The 15054-nt window shown below is 38.1% G+C and overlaps 1 long non-coding RNA gene across 3 annotated transcripts; it reads right to left on the bottom strand.

The window, feature by feature from the left end:
• Window positions 1-351: 351 nt before the first annotated feature.
• On the bottom strand, window positions 352-10034 carry LOC135437485 (uncharacterized). Of its 3 annotated transcripts, none has more exons than XR_010437701.1 (2): window positions 9688-10034; window positions 352-1094 (listed from the first exon to the last, which is right to left on the bottom strand). It is a non-coding gene; the product is annotated as an uncharacterized LOC135437485 (long non-coding RNA). The 3 variants fall into 3 exon arrangements; XR_010437700.1 differs by lacking the exon at window positions 9688-10034 and adding an exon at window positions 9303-9437; XR_010437702.1 differs by lacking the exon at window positions 9688-10034 and adding an exon at window positions 7838-8216.
• Window positions 10035-15054: the final 5020 nt, after the last annotated feature.

Here is a 15054-nt window from a genome sequence, read left to right on the forward strand (position 1 = left end):
CTTTTATTCTCTTGGTCATGGCGACGAGATGAAATTGGTATGTCTGTCCATACGCCGTTAACTATTCGTAAGACGATTTCAAAAAAATTACTCCAATGGAAAGTTAATAAATATATCAATATTAAGTCCGCAACACAATATAAAAAATGCACACGAACGCACGCCGTAAAGTGCGCACTTCATGCAACGGCTGTAATTTTGATGTCCACACTATGTATGGAATCTTTATTCTTGATTAACACTGGTGTTTATAGTCTGAATAAAAAATATATAAATATATTTAACTATTTGCCTAATATATATATTTTTGCAAAACTATTATAATTGTGTAGTTGAAAGCCTTTTTGCAACTAATTTATTCTTACTGCTTGTGAGCAGCCACATTCATAGACCTATCTTTTTTATTTCAAATGTATTTATTCGCCGCGCAGGGCACTAATTAGAATCTATTAATTATTATATTATTGCCTGGCAGCCAACTCGAATTAGTTGTGCTTGTGATGCGATCATAGGAAATACTTAAGACCAACAATTTGTAAAGCGAACGAAATGGAGATCCGCTCAGAACGATGGGCAGCGGGCGTGAATTCAGGAGGCAAAGGGCCAACAAAAGAGAGTGGGCAGCAGCTTACAAAGAGCGCGGAAACATTATTTGCTCTTAGGCTGTAATTATGATTGTTTTTCTGCTGTTATTGTACGCAGTCGTCGGTGTGGTCTCTGCTGGTTACTTGACCAAAGATTCTCCCACCGTTGGTCATCATCCTGGTTGGGCAGCAAACACAGCTTTCGTACGGCACTGCGTGTGACTCCAGTCGCAGTCTGAATCAGATCCCGAGACCAGCTCTAGCACTCTAGCTAGTGGCCACTTTAGCGGCAGTAGATTCTCATCCTTTACAAGGACGACATCGTTAATGGAGGGTCCTGGCTAAGGAGTGCGCCATTTAGAGCACTGATGAGGAAGCGTTAAATATTCTTCGCGCCAACGGGTACAAAATTAAAGTTAAGCTGCCTTGGATGAGGATCAATGCATGACGAAGATGGCGCTGTTCCCAGAAAGTTTGCGGGTGTCAAGACGTCGTGATCTCCTGGATGCTCTGAAAGTGGAAGTAATGATCGAGAATTAGTTATTGCCGTGATGTGTGCGCAGCGAATCGAAATCCAAGATGCAAGGGCCAACAGAGCGATAAAAGTGGTGCTTCGGAGTGTTCACAGCGGCTTCCCATAGTCCGCCAAAATGTGGAGAGCGAGGAGCGAACAACCATTTAATAGAGTCGGATAGGCAAAACTCGTGAACAGCCTTGACATGCTCGTCACTCAGGAACAGGCGGCTCAGATGTGCCAGCTCATTCTTGGCACCTGCGAAGTTTATCGCATTGTCAGACCAGATCCTTGAAGGTCTAGAGCGAGTCAGGATAAACCGTTTAAGGGCGTTTAGAAATGATGTTGTTGACAAATTCTTTACAAGCTCAAAGTCCACCGCCCTTGTAGCGAAGCGTATGAACCGGCTGATAGAGCATTTCACTGGTGGACTGTTGCGCACTTCGCACTTGTAGAAAAATGGTCCACAGAAATCAACGCCAGTGACCATAAAAGGATATGATGTGTCAAGACGATCAGCTGGTACTGGAGACTGTTTTATGACTGCCAATAGGCCAGTACTGGAGCCGAATCGAAGACAACAAAGCGCGAGGTCCAGCATGCAATTTCCGTTTATGAAAGTGAACTGCTGAAGCTGAAATCATCAAGGAATGGCGCAAGAGAGGCCATTGAGCTAGACGCTTTGATATGCCTTCCATTCTTCAGTGCCGTGTAGTCATCGCCAAGAGTAGCCATTTGCACTGACCGCAGCAACAAAAGTGTGCCATGATGCACTTGGTCTACAGTTAGTTCAGCTCCTGGGATTGGATTGACAAATTTGTAAATACAAGCAAGGAGATGAACTTGAAGATTCAAGATGAACTTGAAGCCAATCGAGAGATCAAGTTACGCTGCAGTTCCGAATAATACCTTGTGTCGAAGTTCTGGAAAGGATTCGACAGGTACACATACGGCCACCCTTCCTTTTCCTTGCTGAGAAAACTCGGGCCATGGGCCCTTAATAAAGACCGACAGAGTTTACTAGGCAGCGCTCTATGATGCCATTCCATACCAGAGGTGAGCTCTTGGACATCTGCGATCCGATTGGCGACGAAAACATTGAATTTAGAAGCATCATTGCGAATACAAGCCAAAATCACAGCAGAGTCTGACCAAAAGTAATACCGACAGCCGAACACTTTCATTTGGCATATATCGCTGAGAAGTTGAGCTAGTAATGCAGCTCCGCAGAGTTCCAGCTTTGGTACAGTGAAGGGCGCGACACGCGACTTGAAGCACAAGAGACGTACGCTGATGTTGCCATGGCACTTTAAGACTGTAACGAAGCATGCGCCATAAGCGCTCAGGCTGGCATCACAAAATCCGTGAATCTCCACTGTACTGTCTGATGCGAGTGCACGACGGGGATACTGGAATTGCTGAGTATGTTCAAAATCAGCGCAGAAGCTGACCCTGGTTGTGCTTAAGTGTACAGGCAGGCTCTCACCCCAGTCCAGTTTTTCTCTCCAAAGATTCTGCATTAAAATTTTAGATGTTGTTATTGCAGGACCAACAGGACCAAAGGGGTTGTAAAAGCGAGCAATTGGGGATAGGATTGGTCGTTTTATCAGTCTGGAGGGTAGCCCCAGTGGAGGGAAGGAGAAAAGGAAACAGTCTGATGCAGGATCCCAAACGAGGCCTAACGTTTTCATGATTTCGCTGCCAACGTCGAACTTAAGCAGTGATACTCTATCCTCTTCCGGTATGTTTTGGAGTACAGTTGTGTCGCTAGAATACCATTAAGGGCAGCTTAAAGTTGCCCTTGGCGACTAGTCCAGACGTTTGCTTCAGCAACAGTAGAAGACCCTTTTAACAATGTCAGAGCCAATGGCAAATGTTTTGTGCACATCCATGGCCAGTTGGTGCATAGCCCGCACTGAGAAAAACGATGCTTGTGCCGTAGGTGACGGTGTCTAATTAGTAAATCTGTATCTTGTGATGCTAAGACTCACGCCAAAGGATACATTGAAAATAGCTGTCTGCGGGTTCGACTCGTACGCACCGTTAAATTTTGCATATATCGCCTGTGAGGGCGATTGCAAATGTACGAAACCGCATCAGAATCGAAAACAGATTCAGTTGGATGGTAGGACCTGCTATCAGCGCGTCATTTAGCGAGTGTCCAAAGGTAGTAGCTGCCGAGCCATTAAACACGACCCTTAGCTTGGTTGTAGTGCTATCCTCCTTCAGCACGCAGTGATGTGACATATGACCCAGGTCAAGAGATTTTTTTTTTATAAATGCTGCATACTGGGTATTCAAAATAGAATTGCGGTCTAGTGTTCTCTCTAAATTAAGGAATCGACGAAGCGCCTGTTGATAGGAGTCACCCAACGAGCCGAATACTCGCCAGTCGGCAGACGTTTAAAATTGGCTTGAAAGTGTGACTCGCAGTCGATCTCCGCGCTCGCGTTGAAGAGACACATAGTTGACTCAAATCATGAATGAAGAACCTCTTCTGCTGGCGTGACACACATCTAACAAACTGTCTAAGATTGTTTCAAATTTCGCCTGCAAGTAAGATGCCATGCTTATGTCATCATGTGTGCAGCGAAATTCAAAGACCTATATTTTTTGTTTCATATGTATTTATTGGCCGCGCATTGCTTGGCAGCCAACTCGAATTAGTTGTGCCTAAGTTGCGATCAAACGAAAAACACAAATTTAACGATATGTAAAGCGAACAAAATGGAGCTCCGCTCAGAACGATGGACAGCGGCATTAATGCAGGAGGCAAAGGGCCAACGAAAGAGAGTGGGCAGCAGCTTACAAAGAGCGTGGAAACATTATTTGCTCTAAGGCTGCTATTATGATTGTTCTTCTGCTATACCTGGACGCAACCGTCGGTGTGGTCTCTGCTGGTTACTTGACCAAACAATAACCTTTCTATTAAATTTCAAAAAGTGTAAAAACGCAAGAACACAATTAATCGAAAAATACAATCTTTCCATTTTGCGATTCATGGAGCCATTATAATGTTATTTGTTGTAAATACGTTTTTTGTTAAACACTGTTAAAAAATGATATTGCCAGCATTTGTATTAGAAAAATAGGTAACTCAGAATTTCTCAAATACGGGCTAGTAGCACTAACCATACAATGCATAGACTTGTCAAACGTCGGAATAATCGGATACCGATAAATCGTCAACGACTGAGCCCCATGGGTGTCCGCGACCATTTTAGTGTGCCCAGACAAAGTAAGACTGCTGAGAGTGGCAGCCGAACGCCGGCCTCGAAAGCCGAACGTTCAGTATGAAGCCGCATCTCGCTCAGCGCACAACGTTGCTGCGGCTGATGCTGTTTCGTAATATATGTATGTTAGTATTAAATCTTTTCAGCCCAAATACATACATATGTGTATATGCGTGTCCAGAGTGTGCCTCGCTCACACTTATTGCTTTGCGCACTTGTGTGCATCTCCTTCTTCCTGCATAGCTTCCCAAAAACCCCGAGATCTACAAGCATACAAATGTTTGTGTTGTGTGGATGTGCGCATAAGTAGATCGCGGCGTTTGTCGCGAGCCAGAGATTTTTTCTTCAATTGTGTGCCCTTTGTGCCTGTGGTGGCAAAAGGCACACACATTCAAATGCTCTATCATGTATGTCTTCGTCCAGTCAGGCATAATGAGAAGAATCTGATATATTTATATTTATTAAAAACTTAAATGACCTAAATGATATATTTATATATTATATTTTAATTTTTTTGTTTACTGTAGGGACCAATTTTGCTTAAATTTAAAAAAAAAACTAAGTCGTATTTCTGCAAGGGTAATTCTTCGTCGGCTTGTCGAATAATTTAAGAAAAGACCAAACATTGAAAATGTTCAATTTTTTCGACTTGCTACTTGTGCACACGCGTACTCTTTCAAGTAAGCAGTTGTGTGACATTATTAAAGGGTTTGGCCTGTTCATGTGCAAAACTCCTATTTTCCATGCATGGTGTAAGGGTTAGGGTACCCGAACGTTGGCATGTGTGCATAATAACTTTTTGGGCCTGCCAAGCACACATACTTACACACTTTACTATATGGATGGAAGCATTTATGCGTTTGTGTGCGTGTTTGTGCAAATTTGACCAAATTTGAAGTTTTTGGCATTTCTGAATTTCGAGCTCTACACACAGACACACACACAAATGTGTGCGAATGAGCCGATCAAGGGTTTGTCGTGAGACAGAGATATTTTTATCTATGGGTGCGTAAATTTGGGCGACGGTGGGCTTGCGGCCGCGTAAGGCACACATGTGTGAACAGGCAACGAAAACAGGTGAACCGCACTTGCCGCTCGTTTGCACTTTGATATGGAAAAAATGCAACAACGGATTAAAGGGGTTAAACGATCAGAATGTCTAGCATACGTCTGCATCCATAATAAATAAAATATAATATATAAATATATCATTTAGGTCATTTAAGTTTTTAATAAATATAAATATATCAGATTCTTCTCATTATGCCTGACTGGACGAAGAAATACATGATAGAGCATTTGAATGTGTGTGCCTTTTGCCACCACAGGCACAAAGGGCACACAATTGAAGAAAAAATCTCTGGCTCGCGACAAACGCCGCGATCTACTTGTGCGCACATCCACACAACACAAACATTTGTATGCTTGTAGATCTCGGGGTTTTTGAGAAGCTATGCAGGAAGAAGGAGATGCACACAAGTGCGCAAAGCAATAAGTGTGAGCGAGGCACACTCTGGACACGCATATACACATATGTATGTATTTGGGCTGAAAAGATTTAATACTAACATACATATATTACGAAACAGCATCAGCCGCAGCAACGTTGTGCGCTGAGCGAGATGCGGCTTCATACTGAACGTTCGGCTTTCGAGGCCGGCGTTCGGCTGCCACTCTCAGCAGTCTTACTTTGTCTGGGCACACTAAAATGGTCGCGGACACCCATGGGGCTCAGTCGTTGACGATTTATCGGTATCCGATTATTCCGACGTTTGACAAGTCTATGCATTGTATGGTTAGTGCTAGTAGTCTGACGCGTCTGACGAGCGCCCTTCTTTTTATGATTTAGGGTTTGAATTGAATAGCTTGAATATGATAATTCAATAAAATCATTAATACATAAAATACATATATAATTGAAGATTTTAATTTTTGCACAAATATCCACTGGTCATAAAATTATTTAAGTGATCAGTCACTTGACCTATGTACATATGCAAGTGCAGGTGCTTGCCAAATGTTTACCCAACGGGCTGCTGTAGGTAATAAGGGGTCAACATTCATTCATCAATTCAACCCTAAATCATAAAAAGAAGGGCGCGCGTCAGACGCGTGCCAATAATGATATTTTTAAATTTTGCGCCCATGATCAGCCCATTCACACACATTTGTGTCTCTGTGTGTGTGTGTGTAGAGCTCGAAATTCAGAAATCCAAAAATAATGTCAAATTTGCATCGGACAGGCAGGCAGGGACCAACATGCACACAAGCGCATAAATGTTTCTATTCATATACAAAATACGCAAGTATGCGTGAATAGCAAGTCCAAAAACTTTTTAATGCACACATGCCAACGCTTAGGTACCCTTTCGAAGAAGAACGAGCTAAAATGAAAGAATTTCGCATCGACTTGGCAAACCCTTTCATTATTTCATATTACTAGTTCCCTCAAAAGGGAAGAAATGCCACCGACTTTTGAGAAAAATTGAATTTGTGGGCATTTTTGCTTGCGGGCACATACACACACAAACATTTATACGGTACATACACAAATTGAAAGAGCACTGAGAGTAAGCCAAAGCAGTTTCCTGTAGTGGGAGCGAGATAAAAAACAGCGATGCCGTTCTATCGCACAAATCATATGGATGAGAGTAAGCCACAGCAGTTTCCTGTAGAGTGAGCGAGTAAAAAGACAGCGTTGCCGTTCCACGACACAGGCCATATGTTTTCTTACTCTCTTGCTGTGAGAGCATGCGGGCATGTCTCGAACCCGAACAAAAACGAAGGCGACCAGCCGCAAAAAAAACGAATGTCACCAACAAATATACGGTTTGACCAGTCTACATATATGTTATTTGGTTAGTGGTTTTAGTATGTTAAAATATTGCCACATGATCTGTTGCCAATATAGAAGCATAATATTTTACTAAAAAGTGTGTTTTGCTGTAAAGGGCCAATTGACTCAATGTTTTATTTTCTTTACTATATACAAATAATTCAAGTTAATTTGTCCCCTTCAATGCTGTATACAATTGATCATCACTGAATCCAAACATTGGTTCAGTTCACGTTGGAACTGGTAGTTCGAAAGAATTTTCGAATGAACAATATGAGGTGTGTTTACATGTCCTAGAACATGAATTTTCAAAATGGTATAACGTGTATTGGAGGCCATTATCCCTGAGATAAGGTTTTAAAGTTCATATGCAAGGGTAATTTTTTATAGTCATTTTGTATGACTATAAGTGTGCCTTGGCACTGGTGTACAAATATCTCAAAAACGTTCTGACCGCTTAATATAATATTTTTCGACATTCGTTAAGTGAAACTATTAGCATTAATCGTATATACTTATGCGGTTTCGGAGCCAATTTATCTGAATGGGGTTATTTGATTAACCCATATTAGAAAATTCAAAAACAAATGAATGTAGGCAGTTAATAATTTAAATTCTGTATTAAAATGTATTTGGTTTTTTGCTTCAAAACATAAGTAAATGCATTTACATGTCATTTTTTCCAGCTCCGAATTTAAGATCTAAAAATCAACGCTAAGTAAATGTCGCTATTTTGACGCGTATGTAGATATGCATCGTTTATGAAAGACTGCACGAGTTGCTCTGAGTTTGCTCTGAAGTTCAGTAGTTCATTTTATTGACCCGTTCATTAGAACTTGGTCTGAACTAAACGACACAACTAGAAAAAACTATTGTATTTGAATTTGTTTTGTATATATGTATTTGTGGCAGTTGATAGGATAGAGTAAGCTGTCTTTTAAGAGCTGGGCTGTTACCTAGCGGCACATACATATGTTTATATTCCTTGGCGTTATAGCACACTGGAAAATTAACGTACAATTTGTACATAATATAGAAATCAAATTGTTCTATGCGACATTCTATAAGTTTTTAAATATGTTAAATTTGATAAATATTCGTAATGTATGTATATACATACATTGTGTATATACATACATTGTATGTATAAGTGTAAATACTAAATAAATACTCATTCATTCGCATACAAATAATGAATGACAATTAGTATTGCAAAAATGTATTTCTGTGCTTTTAGACTGTTTACATACATTTTTTCTGTTAAAAAAATCGCTTATGAATATGTATATATGAATGCATATATTATATAGAAATGTATGTTTAAACAAATGAAAATAGGTACTTGATGGGTACGTTTAGAGTAACTTCCATTTTGTACGTGATTGATTATATAGACTTTCACGCAATTGTAAATATATACTGGCTCCTATTTTTAATCCCATCCCATGCACCGTATTTATGTGTCTGTGCATTTTTATACCGTGAACCCATTAAAAATGGGTGAAAGGGGAATAATGTATATGTGCAAATGTATGTACAGGCAGAAGGAAGCTTCTTTGATCAATAGCCGAGTCGATCTAGCCATGGTCGTCTGTCCGTCCGTTTGTATGAAGGCAAGAATCTCAAACCATATACGCAAGAGCTAAAAACTTAAAATTTTGAACGTAGGTCCTCCTAGTGCCCGCACAGTACGAGTTTGTTTCCGATATTCGATAACTTGCCCCCTTAATCGATAAAAAACGATATCGAAATCCTGTTTTTTGAGCAATTTTGGTAAATAATAATAAGAGCTAGAGTTACCAAACTTGATATGTAGCTTCTAGAATAGTGTATATGTATGCATAAAGTATCTTTCATTTTAAAGCTATCGCTACCTCCCCGCTACCAGCACACAGCTATAAATCAAGTAAATAAACCCATTTGTATCGCCCACCAATTTAAGCCACAATTTGAATGCAATTGACATTTTGAGAATATACAAATATTTTATGGTCCAATAAGATCTACTATTGCAAATTTCATCAAGATCGGTTAAGAAACAGAAGTTATTAAAGAAAGTGTGTGTACACAAACCAAATCGTGCAATAAAAGTTAATGCGAAACGAACGAAAGAGAAGAAATCACGTCGGGCTCACCAAAGTTTGTAGTTGCAAGCCTTTTTGAAACTAATTAGTTCTCACTGCTTGTGTGCACCGAAATTCAAAGACCTATATTTTTTGCGTCAAATGTATTTATTTGCCGCGCAGGGCAGTTACTAGACTGTATTAATTATTATATTGTTGCTTGGCAGCCAACTCGAATTAGTTGTGCCTAAGTTGCGGTCAAACGAAAAACATAAAATTAATTGTGCCTAAGTTGCGATCAAACGAAATACATAAAATTAATTGTGCCTAAGTTGCGATAAAACGAAAAACATAAATTTAACGATATGTAAAGCGAACAAAATAGCAGATAATAATTTAAATTCTGTATTAAAATGTATTTGGTTTTTTGCTTCAAAACATAAATTAATGCATTTACATGTCATTTTTTCCAGCTCCGAATTTAAGATTTAAAAATCAACGCTAAGTAAATGTCGCTATTTTGACGCGTATGTAGATATGCATCGTTTATGAAAGACTGCACGAGTTGCCCTGAGTTTGCTCTGAAGTTCAGTAGTTCATTTTATTGACCCGTTCATTAGAACTTGGTCTGAACTAAACGACACAACTCTAGAAAAAACTATTATATTTAAATTTGTTTTGTATATATTTATGGCAGTTGATAGGATAGAGTAAGCTGTCTTTTAAGAGCTGGGCTGTTACCTAGCGGTACATACATATGTTTATATTCCTTGGCGTTATAGCACACTGGAAAATTAACTTACAATTTGTAAATAATATAGAAATGAAATTGTTCTATGCGACAGTCTATAAATTTTTAAATATGTTAAATTTGATAAATATTCATAAAGATTTAAGTTAAGTATTAAAATTTAACATACAATAAGCAATAAGCAGGATAAATCAAACTTTTTTTGTAAAAATGCCAGAATTTGACGGTAAAAAAGCTGCCCTGGCAACCCTGGTGAGTATCGAATTCATTCAGAGGAATTCGATTAAACTACTAAACGATTCTTTTTGTTGTCTTAGTTGTCTTGCAAATTATAAGCTATAATCCATTTACATATATAGTTCTTATGTGCATTTTTCGAGTTCCTTATGAAAGTGTTGTCAAATAATTTAATATCTATAATTATATGCCAAATTCAGTAATTACATATGTATGTACATACTTTTCATGTATGTACATACATTGTGTGTATGTACATACATTGTATGTATAAGTGTAAATACTAAATAAATACTCATTCATTCTCATACAAATGAATGAAAATTAGTATTGCAAAAATGTATTTCTGTGCTTTTAGACTGTTTACATACATTTTTTTCTATTAAAAAAAAATCGCTTATGAATATGTATATATGAATGCATATATTATATAGAAATGTATGTTTAAACAAATGAAAATAGGTACTTGATGGTTACGTGTAGAGTAACTTCCATTTTGTACGTGATTGATTATATAGACTTTCACGCAATTGTAAATATATACTGGCTCCTATTTTTAATCCCATCCCATGCACCGTATTTATGTGTCTGTGCATTTTTATACCGCGAACCCATTAAAAATGGGCGGAAGGGGAATAATGTACATGTGCAAATGTATGTACAGGCAGAAGGAAGCTTCTTTGATCAATAGCCGAGTCGATCTAGCCATGGTCGTCTGTCCGTCAGTGCGTCCGTTTGTATGAAGAATCTCAAACCATATACGCAAGTGCTGAAAACTTGAAATTTTGAGTAGGAAATTTTTGTAGGTCCTCCTAGTGCCCGCACAGTACGAGTTTGTTTCCGATATTCGATAACTTGCCCCGTTAATCGATAAAAATCGATATCGAAATCCTGTTTTTAGAGCAATTTTGGTAAATAATAATAAGAGCTATAGTCACCAAACTTGATATGTAGCTTCTAGAATAGTGTATATGTATGCATCAAGTATCTTTCATTTTATAGCTATCGCTACCTCCCCGCTATCAGCACACAGCTATAAATCAAGTAAATAAACCCATTTGTATCGCCCACCAATTTAAGCCACAATTTGAATGCAATTGACATTTTGAGAATATACAAATATTTTATGGTACAATAAGATCTACTGTTGCAAATTTCATCAAGATCGGTTAAGAAACAGAAGTTATTAAAGAAAGTGTGTGTACACAAACCAAATCGTGCAATAAAAGTTAATGCGAAACGAACGAAAGAGAAGAAATCACGTCGGGCTCACCAAATTGTGAGGTTGCAAGCCTTTTTGCAACTAATTAGTTCTCACTGCTTGTGTGCACCGAAATTCAAAGACCTATATTTTTTGTGTCAAATGTATTTATTTGCCGCGCTGGGCAGTTACTAGACTGTGTTAATTATTATATGTTTGCTTGGCAGCCAACTCGAATTAGTTGTGCCCAAGTTGCGATCAAACGAAAAACATAAAATTAATTGTGCCTAAGTTGCGATCAAACGAAAAACATAAAATTAATGGTATATAAAGCGAACGAAATGGAGCTCCGCTCAGAACGATGGGCAGCGGCGTCAATGCAGAAGGCAAAGGGCCAACGAAAGAGAGTGGGCAGCAGCTTACAAAGAACGCGGAAACATTATTTGCTCTTAGGCTGCAATTATGATTGTTCTTCTGCTGTTACAGGACGCAACCGTCGGTGTGGTCTCTGCTGGTTACTTGACCAAACAATAACCTTTCCATTAAATTTTAAAAAGTGTAAAAGAATTAATCAAAAAATAAAATCTTACGATTTTGCGATTCTTGAAGCCATTATGTTTTTTGTTGTAAATACTTTTTCTGTTTTTTCTTTTTTGTTTTGTTTATTTTATTGGATAAAAAATAGCATACAATTTTATTACAACACAGTTGGCTTAGGTGATGTTTCGCCAAGCCTGCTTGAGTCCTCAGGCGTTATTAAATACGTTTTCTGTTAAACATTGTTACAAAAAAATATTGCCAGCATTTGTAGTAGGAGAATGTTTAAAAAAATATTGCCAGCAGGGGTTTTTGCATTAACATTGGATATTATGAGAAAAATAGGAAAATGAGAATATCGCAAAAACTGGCTAGACGTTTTTTTGATTAAAACAGTAAAATTATTAATAATTTGAGATCTACATATATATTGGTAGCTTCCGTGCTTTTGGGGCCGTTATCGGAGAAAAAAAAAATATGTAGGTAGAAAAATGTTGAAATATAGCCACAATTTAGTAGTGGGAGAATATAGCAAAAAATATTGACAGATAGTTTTTTTGCATTAACATAAGGAATTTGGAGAAAAATAGGAAAATCAGAATCAGAAGCATCTCCGACCCCATAAAGTATATATTCTTGATCAGCATCAATAGCCGAGTCGATCTAGCCATGTCCGTCCGTCTGTCTGTTTCTATGCGAACTAGTCTCTCAGTTTTAAAGCTATCTTTATGAAACTTTGCAGAAGTCCCTCTTTCTTTTTATCATCATATCATATCATATATCATATCATATAGCTGACACAGGAACGATCGGTCGAAAATTAAGTTGTTGTATGGAAAATTTGTTTGCTTTCTATGCTCCTCTTATATATGCAAATCCTATTAAGATCGGATCACTATATCATATAAGAACCATAGAACGATCGGTCGTAATTAAGTTGTTGTATGGAAAACTTTTTTGTTTTTCAATCCATCTAAGCCATACTGTTAAGTTACTAATGTTTTTTAGTAACTGTTTTGAAGCTTTAGCTAAGAAAAAAAGTCAATTTTGGCTTTTCACAACAACACGTTATAAATTAGTTTTATTTACCGAATTTATATAAATTGCAAGGTTATTTGGCTGTGGCTCAGAAATAATTCTTTGCTTCGCCTTGATCAACAACGAACAGCTGCTGCGACAAGTGCACGAGAGGCTTGCCAACCTATTTACAATTTCATTAGCGCTTACGTTCATTTTGTTATCCACGATTCCTGAGAGTTTCCGAACGCCGAATATATGTATGTTTGTTTTCAATTCCTTACAGCGTAGAGACATGCTATATGTGTGTGTGCACATGCATACGTACGTAAGTATTGTGTGGATGTGCGCACAAGTCGATCAATGCGTTTGTCGCGGGTCTGAGATATTTTCTTGCATGAGTGGGCGGTGCCATCGTTTATTTAGTATACCCTTTTGTCTTAGCGGCAGCAAAAGGCACAAACATTAATTCAAATGGTCTATTATGTGTAAGAAAAATTTTTATTTAATAAAAACTTAAATGACAAGAATGAATGAATTATATATTATAACAGTTTTGTTGTGTCGCTTAAAATAAAAAAAAGCTTCAGAGTCGCATTTCTGCAAGGGTAATTAATCGTATGTCGAGTGCTGCTAATTCATAAGTACATATCTCTCTCAACTGCTGCGGGCCACAATACAACTATTCAACGACGGGATTATTATCATGGACGGTGGGCCATGCCTCGTACTATTACTACGAGCTATTGTAATATTTAATGGTTATATCTGAACACCTTCTCTACTGTCTGGAATTCCTACGCTCCAAAAAAACATAGTGTATTCTGTCCCCTTTTTGCGAGGACATGTCTGTTACTGCCTGTATTATTTTACGCATTGAGTCACAAAGAGATCTCTCTCTCTCAGCCATTGAGTAATAAATAGAAGGAGATGAAAAGTCACTATGTGCTTTTATTAATGCGTGGTGAATCGGGTAGGTCTTCAAACGCAAAATCAAACAAAAAACGAGAAAGAAGTGCTATCTTCGGCACACCGAAGATTTAATACCCTTGCAGACCCAACCTTTTCAAAATGCTCATAGTGCTTTGCCCGTATCTAAGAAGCACAGGGAAAATAGTTAATGCCGAGTATGGTTAAGATATCTTGAAAAACAAAACAGGTTTCCATACAACAACTTAATTTTCGACCGATCGTTCCTATGGCAGCTATATGATATAGTTGCCCGATGTGAATAAGATTTTGCATAAGTGGAGGGAGCATAGTAAAACTAATAAATGCCGAGTTTGGTCAAGATATCTTGAAAAACAAAAAAATTCCATACAACAGCATAATTTTCGACTGATCGTTCCTATGGCAGCTATATGATATAGTTGTCCGATCTTAATAGAATTTTGCATATATATGGGGACCGTAGTAAAACTAATAAATACCGAGTTTGGTTAAGATATCTTGAAACACATAAACATTTTCTATACAAAAACTTAATTTTCGACCGATCTTTCCTATGGCAGCTATATGATATAGTGGTCCGATCTTAATAGGATTTTGCATATATATGGGGAGCCTAGTAAAACTAATAAATACCGAGTTTGGTCAAGATATCTTGAAAAACATAAAAATGTTCCATACAAAAACTTAATTTTCGACCGATCGTTCCTATGGCAGCTATATGATATAGTTGCCCGATCTTAATAGGATTTTGCATATATATGGGGAGCGTAGTAAAACTAATAAATACAAAGTTTAGTCAAGATAACTTTATAAACAAAAATGTTTTTCATACAAGAACCTACTTTTCGACCGATCGTTCCTATGGCAGCTATATGATATAGTGGTCCGATCCAGCTGGTTTTGACATATGAGCTGCGTGCAACAGAAAGAGGGAATTCTGCAAAGTTTCATAAAGATAGCTTTAAAACTGAGAGACTAGTTCGCATAGAAACAGACAGACGGACAGACGGACAGACGGACATGGCTATATCAACTCGGCTGTTGATACTGATCACGAATATATATACTTTATGGGGTCGGAGATGTCTCCTTCTATGCGTTACACATTTCACGACAAAATTATAATACCC

Source organism: Drosophila montana, unplaced genomic scaffold (assembly GCF_035044405.1).
Source record: "Drosophila montana isolate Dmon_TW-CO22-7 unplaced genomic scaffold, ASM3504440v1 contig_3828_1, whole genome shotgun sequence".
Classification (NCBI taxonomy): domain Eukaryota; kingdom Metazoa; phylum Arthropoda; class Insecta; order Diptera; family Drosophilidae; genus Drosophila; species Drosophila montana.